This window comes from Chiloscyllium plagiosum, chromosome 20 (genome assembly GCF_004010195.1).
Source record: "Chiloscyllium plagiosum isolate BGI_BamShark_2017 chromosome 20, ASM401019v2, whole genome shotgun sequence".
Lineage (NCBI taxonomy): Eukaryota > Metazoa > Chordata > Chondrichthyes > Orectolobiformes > Hemiscylliidae > Chiloscyllium > Chiloscyllium plagiosum.
Window position 1 is genome coordinate 42813800 of NC_057729.1, and position 12869 is coordinate 42826668.

Genomic DNA, 12869 nt, shown 5'->3' on the forward strand with positions numbered 1-12869 from the left:
GTAGAGGACCCAGCACCGATCCTTGTGGCACTCCACTGGTCACAGGCCTCCAGTCTGAAAAACAACCCTCCATCACCACTCTCTGTCTTCTACCTTTGAGCCTGTTTTATATCCAAATGGATGGTTCTCCCTGTATTCCGTGAGATCTAACCTTGCCAATCAATCTCCCAGGGGGGATCCTTGTCGAACGCCTTACTGAATGCATATAGATCACATCTACCGCTCTGCCCTCATCAATCCTCTTTGTTACTTTCTCAAAAAACTCATATGATAAGGTTAATAAAGGAATTTGATTTAGTCTTACCAATGGTTTGTTAGATATGTGCAATGTTTGCTGTCTCAGTGTCAAGCCCCCTAATTAAGTACTATCCGATTTCTCGGACTATCAATTTAACTCATCTATAACAGAGGTGAAGGATTAAGAGGCAGGAGTGAGGAATAAGAAAGGACTTGGTACTTAAGAAAAGAAGTCTGAAGTCATTCTAAAGTCAAGAGAGTGTTTTATTGGAGTGGAGAGCACCACTTGAAGAAGCCTGATGTAGTCCAATCAGGCATGGTAACAGATATGATTTGGAGATACCAGTGTTGGACTGGGGTGTACACCTGATGAAGGAGCAACACTCTGAAAGCGAGTGTGCTTCCAATTAAACCTGTTGGACTATAACCTGGTATTGTGTGATTTTTAACCTGGTAACAGATAGTTCAGCCGGTTGTGGACCTGATACATTAAACATGCTCAAAAACTGTAGCTTTGAAAAAAACTCTTATTCAAACTCAATTGTGTTTCTACAGATACTGCCAGACTGATTATTTCTAGTACTTTCTGTTTTTACTACTGCTTTTACTATGCCAGCAGTTTTCACACACTGAAATGGAAGTGTTTTCATGAACAATCCTCCATTCTTGATTCATATTTTAATAAAATTCACAACCAGGCAAAGATTTCACGGCACCAAGACTTGGAGAAGAAAGGAATGGTCAGGTAGACTGGAATTTAAACTACTTCATCCTTTTGCAACATGAATGTTTCTGAGCTTCGAAAAAGGTGGATTCTTTGAATTTTAAGCTTGAAAATTCTTTCCTAATTATGGACAGGGGCTATGGAATTCCATGGGTGTAGAATCTCTGTAAGCCCTTCAAAACTTTGCATATTTCTGAACTGTTCCATAGATCCATTGCAATGTCCAAATATTGAGCATCCAACCAAAAAAGCACACTTGCATTTAAGTTTAAATTGTTTTCATTTTTAAGTCTGGTCATCTGCCTATTGTTACATAGTTTTGTGAACTTTAAAAGCTCATCGGTGCACTGCTTCTTAGCTAATTGTACAATTCAAAGCTACAGCTGTTATATGGACTGGAATCACCTTTGGAACTATATGCAATGTAGATCGGTGATAGCATTGTAAATTTGACTGGGTGATTAGTCCCTCTAAAACATAAATTGCCATCAATATTAAAATAATGTGTGATGAACATTGTCCTCGGAATTACCCTCATGCTACTAACCCAATACTGACAAAAGCAGAGGCTGGGGTGCAGGCTACACCTTCAGTAGGATTGTTAATGACTCAGACTGCAATAAAGGAGGAAGAGGAATGCAATTCCTTAAAAAAAGGAAGAACTTTGGATAAAAAAGTGAATTGTCAGTTTGTGAAAAAGATCTAATTGATTATCAGTTATGCTATGCCAAGCACACAAACCTTTCTTCCTGGAGTGCTATTTTAAGCCTTTCTATTTCAAATTTCTGTGGGAAAATGTTGGAGAAAGGAGCACGAAAGAGCACTTTGTTAATTGTACTTGAACAAAGGTTACACCAGCAAATGATTTTACAACATCAGTGCTGTGATATGCATGAAATGTGGCCTTTACACCCAGAGTGAAATATTTCAATGATGTCAGCAAATGGGATTAATGGTAAAAATACAAAAAGACCAAAGTTTGGCACCTAGACCAGCTTATTAGGATATTGCTACAGTTCACACACCAGTAAACCATTTTCCAGACACACAGCAGTCTGTATTTTTAGGAGGTTATTGTTAATCCGTCTTTGTTCAAAATAAAATGCTATTATAAATATCTGGGCACTGTACGTTTAAGAATAACACAGAATGTGCGTGCTAAGGCTTTCCTCTTATGAAAATATGACTTTGCGTGTTTAATTCTGCAACTTCCAGACTAAGAATACGTCAGAAGATCCCTCCCTGTTTCAAATCAATAGAAATACCTTATTTTCTCACTTGAAATAGCACAGACATTAATGACTCTCTACACAGTTAAGAATGGAACACAAGCTGCGTGATCCAGATTGCTAATGTTGATTTTATTCCATGATCTGTTCAAGGTTTCTAAACAACCTACCATGAAGTAATATTTTTATGGCACTTTACTGTTTGCTCTTTGCTTTTTGAACTTAATAAAGTGAAGCAGTATTTGTAATGTGAAGTTGCAAGCAAAACAGAGGACTGTCAACATCCCTGCCTTCTCTTAAAATCATTGGATTCACAACATCTTGGGCATTCTGCCTGGCATAAGGTGCACATTTTCCTATTCTTTGAAATTGCCATGCTATCCTCCCTAATATGTAAACAAACTTAAATTTACACTAATCTTTGCTACCCAGATCTTAATCTTACCACTTGCCCCTGTGCTGACTGTCCTCTATTAGGGTCTGGGTCCCAAAGGTTCCACTTGAAAATTCTCAACCACTTTTTTTTATTCATCCACGGTTGAGGGCATTGCTGGCTGGACCAGCATTTATTTCTCATCCTAATTGCCCAGAGGACAGTTAAGAGTCAACCACCTGTAGGCCAGACCAGTTAAGGATCACAGATTTCCTGCCCTAAAGGGCATTAGTGAACCAGATGGGTGTTTCCTGACAATAATTTCACGGTCACCGTTATTTCCAGATTATTATTGAATTCTAATTCCACCGTCTGCCATGAAAGGATTCAAACCTAGGTCCCCAGAACATTTCCTGGGTCTCAAGGTTAACATTCTAGTGATAAAACCACTAAACATTCTAGTGATGATACCACTTCACCATCATCTTTCCTGTTGAAAACTCTTCATTGTCGAGCTGCTACCAACCTCTGCAACTTTCTCCAGCCCTAGCATCTTCATAGAGCTTTGTTGCTACAACTCTGAACACTTCCACATTTCCCACACCCTACCATGATTGACATTCATCCAGATCCCCTGGTTTTGGAATTTCCTCTCTACATTTTAAATATCTACTCCTTTTACAAACCTCCTTGAAACTTAGCTTGTTAAAATTTCAACATTCCTCTCAATATCTTTGTCTTTGGTTCAGACACAATTTTTGTCTAGTTATGTTGCAGTGAAGCAGCTTTCTTTTTAACTTCAAGCTGCTATATGAATTCAAGTTCTTGTTGTTGACTATATGTTCTCTGCCTTACCATAATGCCCACATCAATAACCATTATACAGTTATCCAATTTCAGAGTGTCAGTGAGTGGAATGAAGTATTTCTCAAAATTCAAGGATGAATCAGGACAACATAAAATTCAAAGAATATTAGTGTACCTCTTGGATGTATCTGCTTCACACAATCAGCTTCATGAAGTCCCAGTCTTTCAGATCAAGTGAAGACAATGAGCTTAAGGACGTGAGATTTTAGAGCCATTTAGTGAAACCATATTGGCAAACTTAAGCTTTCCTACTTTTTACTTGCTCAGCCCAAATTATTACAGAAAAAAATTAGAACAAAAAACTGCAGATAAGGAAAATCTGAAATAAAGACACTTTCCTTTTTTATTGAAAATTATGTCTGTTTATTTATGAAATAATTATTTTTATATACTGTATAATCGAGAATTTATGTGGTATTCAATGTTTATTCAAAAGACTATTGATGTAATAAAGTTTCTTTCCTGTCTGGGACCATTTCTGGGCTCTAATTAACTCATCTGGATATTTCTTTCTCTCCTCTATTCAGAATAGCAAGGTGCCAATGATAAAATTCACTGCATTGACAACCAGATATAATTCTGTCAGCAATTTATTCATGTTATAAAAATACTGAATTTACATTGGTAATTGAGAGAAAGAATAACGTGCCTTCTGTATTAACCCATATGGATTAGAAAAGTATAAAATCAATAATGCTAATGGAATTATGAACATTGTCAACATTAAACCCATCTAGCATGAGGAGATACCCCCAATTAAAACAAACACGACTTCTGTTCATCTGCTATGGCTATTCATATGAATTTCAAGCATGGGGTTTGAAGAAAATTGATTTCAGCCACCATAACTATGATGGAGCATGATTTGGAGGAACCAGTGTTGGACTGGAGTGTACAATGGTAAAAATCACACAACACCAGGTTATAGTCCAACATGTTTATTTGAAAGCACTGGCTTTCGGAGCGACGTTTCTTCATCAGGTGGTTGTGGAGTCTAAGATCATGGGACACAGAATTTATAGCAAAAGTTTACAGTGTGATGTAACTGAAATTGTTTTTCAACATATAATTTCAGTTACCTCACACTGTAAATTTTTGCTATAAATTCTGTGTCCTATGATCTTATACTCCACAACCACCTGAAATAGAAGCAGTGCTCCGAAAGCTAGTGCTTTCAAATAAACATGTTGGACTATAACCTGGTGTTGTGTGATTTTTAACAGTTATGGAGCATAGTTGGAAAGCAACTTGTGCATTATTATTCCAATCTCAAATGAGAGTATGCCCTTAAGACAGTCAAATAGCATCAAAACATGTTATGTTCTAATTTAAAAGTTTGATTCAGCTGAAAGTCTGATGCACCTGGTCATTACCTTTACACCTCGCCATCTTACTCTCTGTTCAATCAGTCAGCATTCACTCAGTGGTTATGCAAACAATCAGTCAGTCAATGTATTAGCTCATCTGTTTGTCAGCCAATCAACTCTGTAGTGTAACAGTAATCTATGTCAGCATAACATATGGACTGTATACTTAAGCCTTGGTATCGTATTAGTGTACATAGATATTAATACACTTCTGCATATCTCACTCAGTATGAAACTGCCTTTTTAGAATATATAGAGTGCCGATAATATAAAGAAAAACACAAAACACATCATGGTCCCAGTAGTGGCACCAAGCAGGTACTAGAAGCTGGTGACAACAGTTATGTCAAATTTATTTCCTAACAACCTATTTGACTTCCGAGCTAAAGTTGACAAATAAGATTAAAGCGCTATAACCAAAGTCTGAAGGCTACAGTACCACTGAGGCAAGGGGTAGCCTGTGACGCTGTACATGAAGCAAGGCCACATTGAATCAAGTTAAATCAGGACTTTTAAAAAGATGTTGAAAAGATAGCTCCAATCTGTTAAAAGCCCTTCTAGAATAAAATATCATAAAAGCAAGGAAAAATATACATTTAAGAGTTCATTTTAAAAGTTAAAAAGGCCTTACCTGCATCCAGAGATCAGTCTATTCCACTATCTTGTCTTCAGAAACTGCACAAAAAAAAACAAAGAAGGCTTTTATGACATCAGAACATTATTTTAATGTGAAGGCTGTCTATTGGCTCAAGGCTGCAACTGTCAAAGCAGCAACCCTCTAAAGTAGCACATCAAGAATAGAAACAAAATGAGAGAAATGCAACAACAAATAAATAAAAACTGCAAAACCACTGTATCGCAATGTAGATTATTATTTGCATTTTAAAAGAGCACAGCAAGGATGGAAAACAAACATCTGAACATTGACTAGCTTCACAGTGACATTCTTTCCAAATTCCATTTATTCAAAGAAAGAATTACTCTTTACTTCATAGACCAATGTACTGCAGATAAAATATAACAGGCAGTCAAACTTTTTATCTTTGGAAAATTAAGAGTTGAGAAGAATTAAACCCTCTGGGCATTTCCAGTGATGACCATAAAGATCTAGACAAGGTTTTCCAAGTCAGAGAAGTTCAATTTATGGTCAGAATCAACTTCAGGACTCGCAGGTTTGTGTTCATGTCATTCCATCAATAGAAAAATGAAAATATTGACCAATTCATAGGTAGATATCACACACAGGTATGGAATGTGATTTCACTTTGCTTCACTAAGTTAAAGGCTAGTGCAACTGCGCATTACCTTTACACCTATCACATTGTTAAGAAATACATTTCTGGACAACAAAAACATTACAGCATTGATATATTTGCTGGAAGGAGGATACAAATTGTAAACAATTGTAATAGGCCAGCAGCATCTTCAGTTATTTGAATCTACAATTACTATTGCAGCAGAAATAGCACAATGTCCAAGTCTTGTTGAAGATGTGGATCGTCTCATCCACCAAAACAGTGTCCAGTGTTTTGGGACATGTGTACGATATGTTCCACAAAAAAAATCATTGGGCTAAAGTGTGCAATAAGGCCAAGTGCTCTGAGAAGCCCACAGTGCAAAGCCACCCTCCACAGCAGTAGGTGAAGAAGAGTCAACAAGGAACAGCCAAAAATAATGAAGTCCAGGAATTAACTACAACTTTACATTGAAACATAGGAGCAAGAGTAGGCCTTTCAGCCCTTCATTGTGCTCCTCCATTCGATTTGATCATGGCTGATCATCCAACTTGGTAACCTGTTCCCGCTTTCTCCCCATATCTTATGGTGTTTTTAGTCTTAAGAACTATCTAACTTCTTCTTGAAAACATTCAACATTTTGGTCCCAACTATTTTCTGTGGCATGTTCACAACTCCCTGGTGAAGAAATTTCTTCTCATCACTATCCCAAAAATCTTACCCAATATCCTTAAACTATGATCCCTGGTTTGGACTCTCCAATCATTGGGAACATCCTTCCGGCATTTACCCTGTATATTCCTGTCAGAATTTTATGGATTTCTGTAGGGTACCCCTATTTCTTCTAAACTCCAGCGAATTTGGTCTGAACCCATCCAAAGTCAATCTTGCCATTCAAGGAAGCAATCTGGTAATTCTTTGATGCACTCTCTCCAGAGCCAGGACACCCATCCTCAGAAAAGGTGTCCTAAACTGGAGATAATTCTTGAGGTATAGGTTTCATCAAGGCCTTGTACAGTTGCAGTAAGACTTCCTTGCTCCAGTACTTAAATCTTCTTTCTATGAATACCAACATACCATTGTCTTCTTTACTACCTGCTGCACCTGCAAGTTTACTTTCAGTGACTGGGGTATGGGACACCCAGGTCTCGCTGCACCTACTCCTTTTTAAATGAACTAGGACTCGCGATGAATTAGCAATGTCTGGAAATACATTTCTTTGAAATTTTTAAAGCCAAATAGGTGATTGTTTCACGAGCTCTATATCAAGATATGCTTTACCATAGGTCACATGTGCATTGAAAAATAAGATGACATGAATCAATCTTTTGACCTAGCATCAATTAGCACATTAATCATCTGGGCAATTTGTCAATTCCATCAACCTCAACAATCAAGAGAACATCTCATTCCAAACAAAATTCCATAAGAGCCATTGTGCATGATTGCACCTGATATTTTTCCAGACTAAGGCGATAACTATATCCTGGTGACTGACATTTTCACTATATACCTTCCTGTGAGACAAAACAAAAGCAACAATTGTTCAATAGCAGTTGGCACATTAGCCTGTTCATACAGTGAAGTGGGTGATCATTTAAGGCAAAGCTATTGGCCAAGATTTATGGATAGCCATGTTAAGTCTATATGCTATTCCCCAAGACAATGGTTCACCCTCATCAGCAACTCTCCTGTTTGTAAGAGTGATCAATACAGTTCTTCCCTCACATACCACCTAACCACATAAACATGAGGGTAGAACACGGTACGAGATCATGATCAACATGCATGCAAACAGTTACTCCAATTTGAATCAAGCCAAAGCATCAGAGTTTGTATAAATGCTTGGGTACCTGAGAAGATATTATTACAATGTGTCCAGCCACTTCATGCAATGTTGTCACAATCAATGGCCAAATCCCACGATGAAACAGAGGACGCATTGAGTGGTACACAACCAACCAACAATCATACAAGGTGATGGATCCGAAACTGAGAGTAAATCACCTGACAACAAACAAGCATCTATGGCACTGGAAACACAGATAGTACACCAGATGAAGCTATACACATGCACATGGATAGCAGTGAGTTGAAGGGTTAAGTTATTTTATTTTACATTAGGATTAACCCTCAGCACAACATCGTGGGACAAAGGGCCTGTTCTGTGCTGTACTTTCCTATGTTCTGTACAGTCAAATCGTAATAACTGCATCAAACATCTGTCAAAGTGTTACTTTAATGAATAATAATAATGTACCAATGTGCATTTTTGTATATATTTCTTGGAACAGGTTCCCTATTCCTCAAAGGGAAAAATAGAGTATGTCGTATTATTCACAGAACTCAGAAAGACATTATACCTTTAAGATAGCTAGCAGGTATCATAATATGTGAAGCTCTAGAATAAAATTCCTCCATCTTACTTTCTGTTCATTCAATCGACATCCATTCAGCAGTTAAACAAGCAATAGGTCACTTTACAACCTTATGATTTAAGCCACGCACCATAGTTTTCTGAGATATCTGCACCGTACCAATACTGTAAGCGTTAAATACACCATTATTGTGGTGTACATCTTCAGGAAATTACAAATCTTTACCTGTGTTGTTTATGATAAGTTTATAATGTACATTAACTGTTGTCCCAGATGTGAGTTAACCTAATCTTCAAGGATTGTTTTGGCCATTACTACTGCTCACAAATTATGAAAAACCCGCCTCAAATTTGGATAAATTTCAGGACGTTCAGTACAAAGTAATTTCAGCTAAAGTGACGTTTTAGAAGATGAAAGACTGAAAGGATAAAACAAACTACAAATTCCCCTTGGAGCAATTATTTTGAATCATTAACAATTACCTCATTGATTGCAGATATTCAAAGACTTTAAGATCAATAAGATAGATATCTATATTTTCAGTGCTTGCATTGATCTGACTTTTCCAATTCAATGTAAATCCTACTGCAAACAAAATGTTGTAAAGGACTCTTTAAAAACAAATTCAGTGTTTGGACTGAAGTCATTGTCATGATACACCATGTGAACAATACGGATTAACTGCTTCAAAAGGCTCCAATTTCCATACAATGTAATGTTTAAATATTTAGTCATCAGTGGCAGACTTCAATTGATTATAGGGACTTCAGCTGATTCCAGGTTAGCATGTGATGCAATTCTTGACTGAAGTCCATGGAGAGCTTCAAGGAACAATTCATACAGGACTGAGTCCATAGATTTCCTCAATCCTGGGTCTTTCTTGAGTCTGTTTTTGGGTGTGTGGTTTTGTTCCAAATAATTATTTTAAAAATAAGATGAAATGTAAAAAGCAAAAGGAGCAAACTTTTAAATTGTTATATCTTGAAACAGTAACAGAGTAGGAAGTAAAATTGTTTGCCTACACCACTTTATTACTTTTTAAATTATTTTCTTATATAATAAAATTGGTTTAGAGAAACTGTTTCATCCAGTAGTTGGGTTGGTAACCAAGAGATTTAAGATAATTCACAAAAAAGCAAGGGGTAAGTGAGATGGATTATGTATACTCAACATTTCTTTGCAATCTGTAACATAATGCCTGAAAGAGTGGTAGGAGCAGATTCAATAGCACTTTTGAAAAAGCCATGACATGGACGTGCTAGTGTTGGACTGGGGTAGACAAAGTCAGCAGTCACATGACACCAAGTTATTATTCAACAGATTTATTTGAAATCACAAGCTTTTGGAGCGCTGCTCCTTTGTCAGGTGTAACCTGGTATAATGTGATTTCTAAGCTTGTAAAAAAAATTGGGTGCATACTTGAGAAGGAGAGATTTGGAAGACTATGGGGAAGAGGCACAGAGTAGGATAAGAAATTGGACAGATCTCTTAATAAACCAGAACAGGCATGATGAGCTAAGTGACAGATCTTAGCCAGTGACCCTGATCAGGAACCAGGATGTTTATTCTGAAGAAGGGTTATTGGACCTGAAATGTTAACCCTGAGTTGTCATCAAAAAATGCTACCTTTTTGATGTTTTTAATATTAAAAAAATTAAAATAAAAATTAAAAACTTTATTCCTTAAAGTGTAACAGAATAATTAACTAACAACTATGTACAAGTCCTTACTGTAACCAACTTTTATCTTCTATAATACTAGTCCGATAAAACTCCCAATTAAGATTTACAAAACAACACTTCTTATCTCAAAACCAGACAGCTCTTCTGTTTGGATCTTCCTCTGTCTTTCTTTCTTTTTCTTAGGGATTCTGCTTCACAGCTTACTGGCAGTTCTCCTCCCAATAGTTCATTTTTTTACGAGTCTTATACCCAAGAGCATTGGATTGTGTCATTGGCTTTTAAGATTGTCAATATACTCAATTCAAACTTGACTGGAAGTTGGTATTTTTTGGGGAAGTACCTTAAACTGATTGGCCTAATTGGAATCTGCTTTTTGTCATTTCCAGGCAACCAGCTACTCCAGTAACTGGAGTACATGTTACATTGTGTCTTATTGAGAACACTTGGTGCTGTCACTGCTAGCTTTTAATTCTCTTAAAAGGTATAGTTCACCCACAGCTTCATAACAAAAGATACATGAAGGCTGCAAAACACAGTACACACAAACACACACACACAGATGCACCAGTTCAATCACTGTACACTGAAGAAATACCTTCAAAGTGTAATATACTTAAAAGTTTAACATAATCCTAACCTTTAAGGAATGGTTGTGGATACCATTTGCTGCCATGTTCTATAAACCTCACTGGAATCTTGAGTCCCACATAACTATTAAGACAAATTAGCAGAATGAAAATCAGCTGTAAATTGTTGACTTGAATCACTCATTTTACATTGCTGCATGAAGTTGACATTTATTCCACAATGACTCTGTCCCTTGTGAAACATTGCCAAGAAATCAAAAGACATCAAAGAAGTATTTCATGAAAAGTATCATTCTCCAGTGAAACTATTAATGAAGTGCTTCATTAATAATGAAATAATGAAAGTCAAGCTCAGGCATATGGCACTTTCATGGCCTGGTTTCCAAGTTAAATTGTGACAAGTGGACTAAAACGGTGCTCAGTCTTTCAAAGGTCTCCTGCAATATCAAGCTAAAGATTAGCATATTGTTCAGACACATAAAGAGGATCAGGAAATGAAGATCACTAAAAGCCTTGACCACCACATGATGAAGATAGCAGGGCATCACAGAGCTCGTGGATTTGTCAAGTTGCCTAATGCCTGTTCAGAATGCCATTCTTTCAATATCTCATTCAGCAATGGGAAGCTGATTATAATTTTTGGGCCAAACTGAGACTCCAGAAATAATTTGCACCTTCAAGAGCTTGCAATGCTTCCTCAATTCTAAGTAAATGATAAGTATTCTTATGAGTCTTTGTGTTGAGTGTCCAGTAATTAACACAGGTCCACAGATTTCCATTTTCTTCCTCATGAGGTCAGTGGGGCAGTTGGAGATGTCAGGCATGAGACTTCAAGAACAGTGTTGATGCTGGTGGATAAAACAACAACCAGATTTCCTGCAGCTAATACATCGCTTGGGCCTCATACAGGCTGTATGAGGAGCACAGTCAAAGCCACCTGAACGCCATCTGTTGACCCCGTAATTGGCAATCAGCATCCATGTTTTCCAAGGCTGCCCAGATATCTCATCATACGTTCAACTTCACAACTTCATTACTTCCACTGGAATTTCATGTGGGACACAACCTACCAGAAACTTCGGGCTCTGAAAAGCATGATTGAGGACAGATGGAGGGAGTTTGATGTCACCGTGATGGGGAATGTCCAAAAGCAGAGACCCTGCTGAGGGAAAAGAATCAGTCAGGTCACACCCCTCAGCAAGATGTTCAAGGAGAATATGTGCTCACTTCGGCAGCGCATATACTAAAATTAGAACCATACAGAGAAGATTAGCATGGCCCCTGCATAAGGATGATACGCATATTCATGAAGTGTTCCATATTCTTAGGGTGGCACAGTGGCTCAGTGGTTAGCACTGCTGCCTCACAGTGCCAGGGACCGGGTTCGATTCCCGCCTCGGGTGACTGTCTGTGCAGAGTTTGCACATTCTCCCCGTGTCTGTGCGGATTTGCTCCGGTTTCCTCCCACGATCCAAAGATGTGCAGGTTAGGTGAATTGGCGGTGCTAAATTGCCCATAGTGTTAGGTGCATTAGTCAGGGGTAAATATTGGGTGGGTTACTCTTCAGAGGGTCAGTGTGGACTTGTTGGGCCGAAGGGTCTGTTTCTATACTGTAAGGAATCTAATCGAGAAAAACAGAGAGTAACGATTGACACCTCTGCTCCTGTTTTGGTCAGGCACAACACTTCAAACTGGCCAAATTTCAAGCACACTTAAGGAAAACTCCCTATCAATCTACATAAGACTGAGCCTCTTCCTGTAAGAATCTCCCATCTCACTCTTACCTGCTCTCAGTGGGATGGCCAACTAGTTTAACATTTGATGAAAAGAGAAGGCCATTGCACTGGATGAGATCTCCGTGCCAAATGTCAGTGGTCATTGCGGTTTTTGACATCGATCTCATTGGAAGTCTCTGTTGAAACCTCTTTGGTTTAACTCTTAGGGGGATCTGCCTTGGAAATATATTGGGGAGATAAGACAGCAAGTACTGGATCTGCTCTTGCTGTGGAACAATCTGTACCCCCCTGCCTCTTCAACCTGAGGTCCAGGTGTGCCTGATAGTGATCTCTTTCCTGGTTTTGGATTTGCCCCATAATTTGGTTGATGTGGTCTTACTCATCAAATAAAGACAATTGAGGTTTCTCACTATTAAGCCATGTCAACTGCCTTTGGAGGCTCCCATCCCTCACA

General features: G+C 38.0%; 1 non-coding gene across 1 annotated transcript; it reads left to right on the forward strand.

Moving 5' to 3' along the window:
• The first annotated feature begins 11898 nt into the window (after positions 1–11898).
• Positions 11899–12005, forward strand: LOC122560351. The gene has a single exon (XR_006314720.1). It is a non-coding gene; the product is annotated as a U6 spliceosomal RNA (small nuclear RNA).
• Positions 12006–12869: the final 864 nt, after the last annotated feature.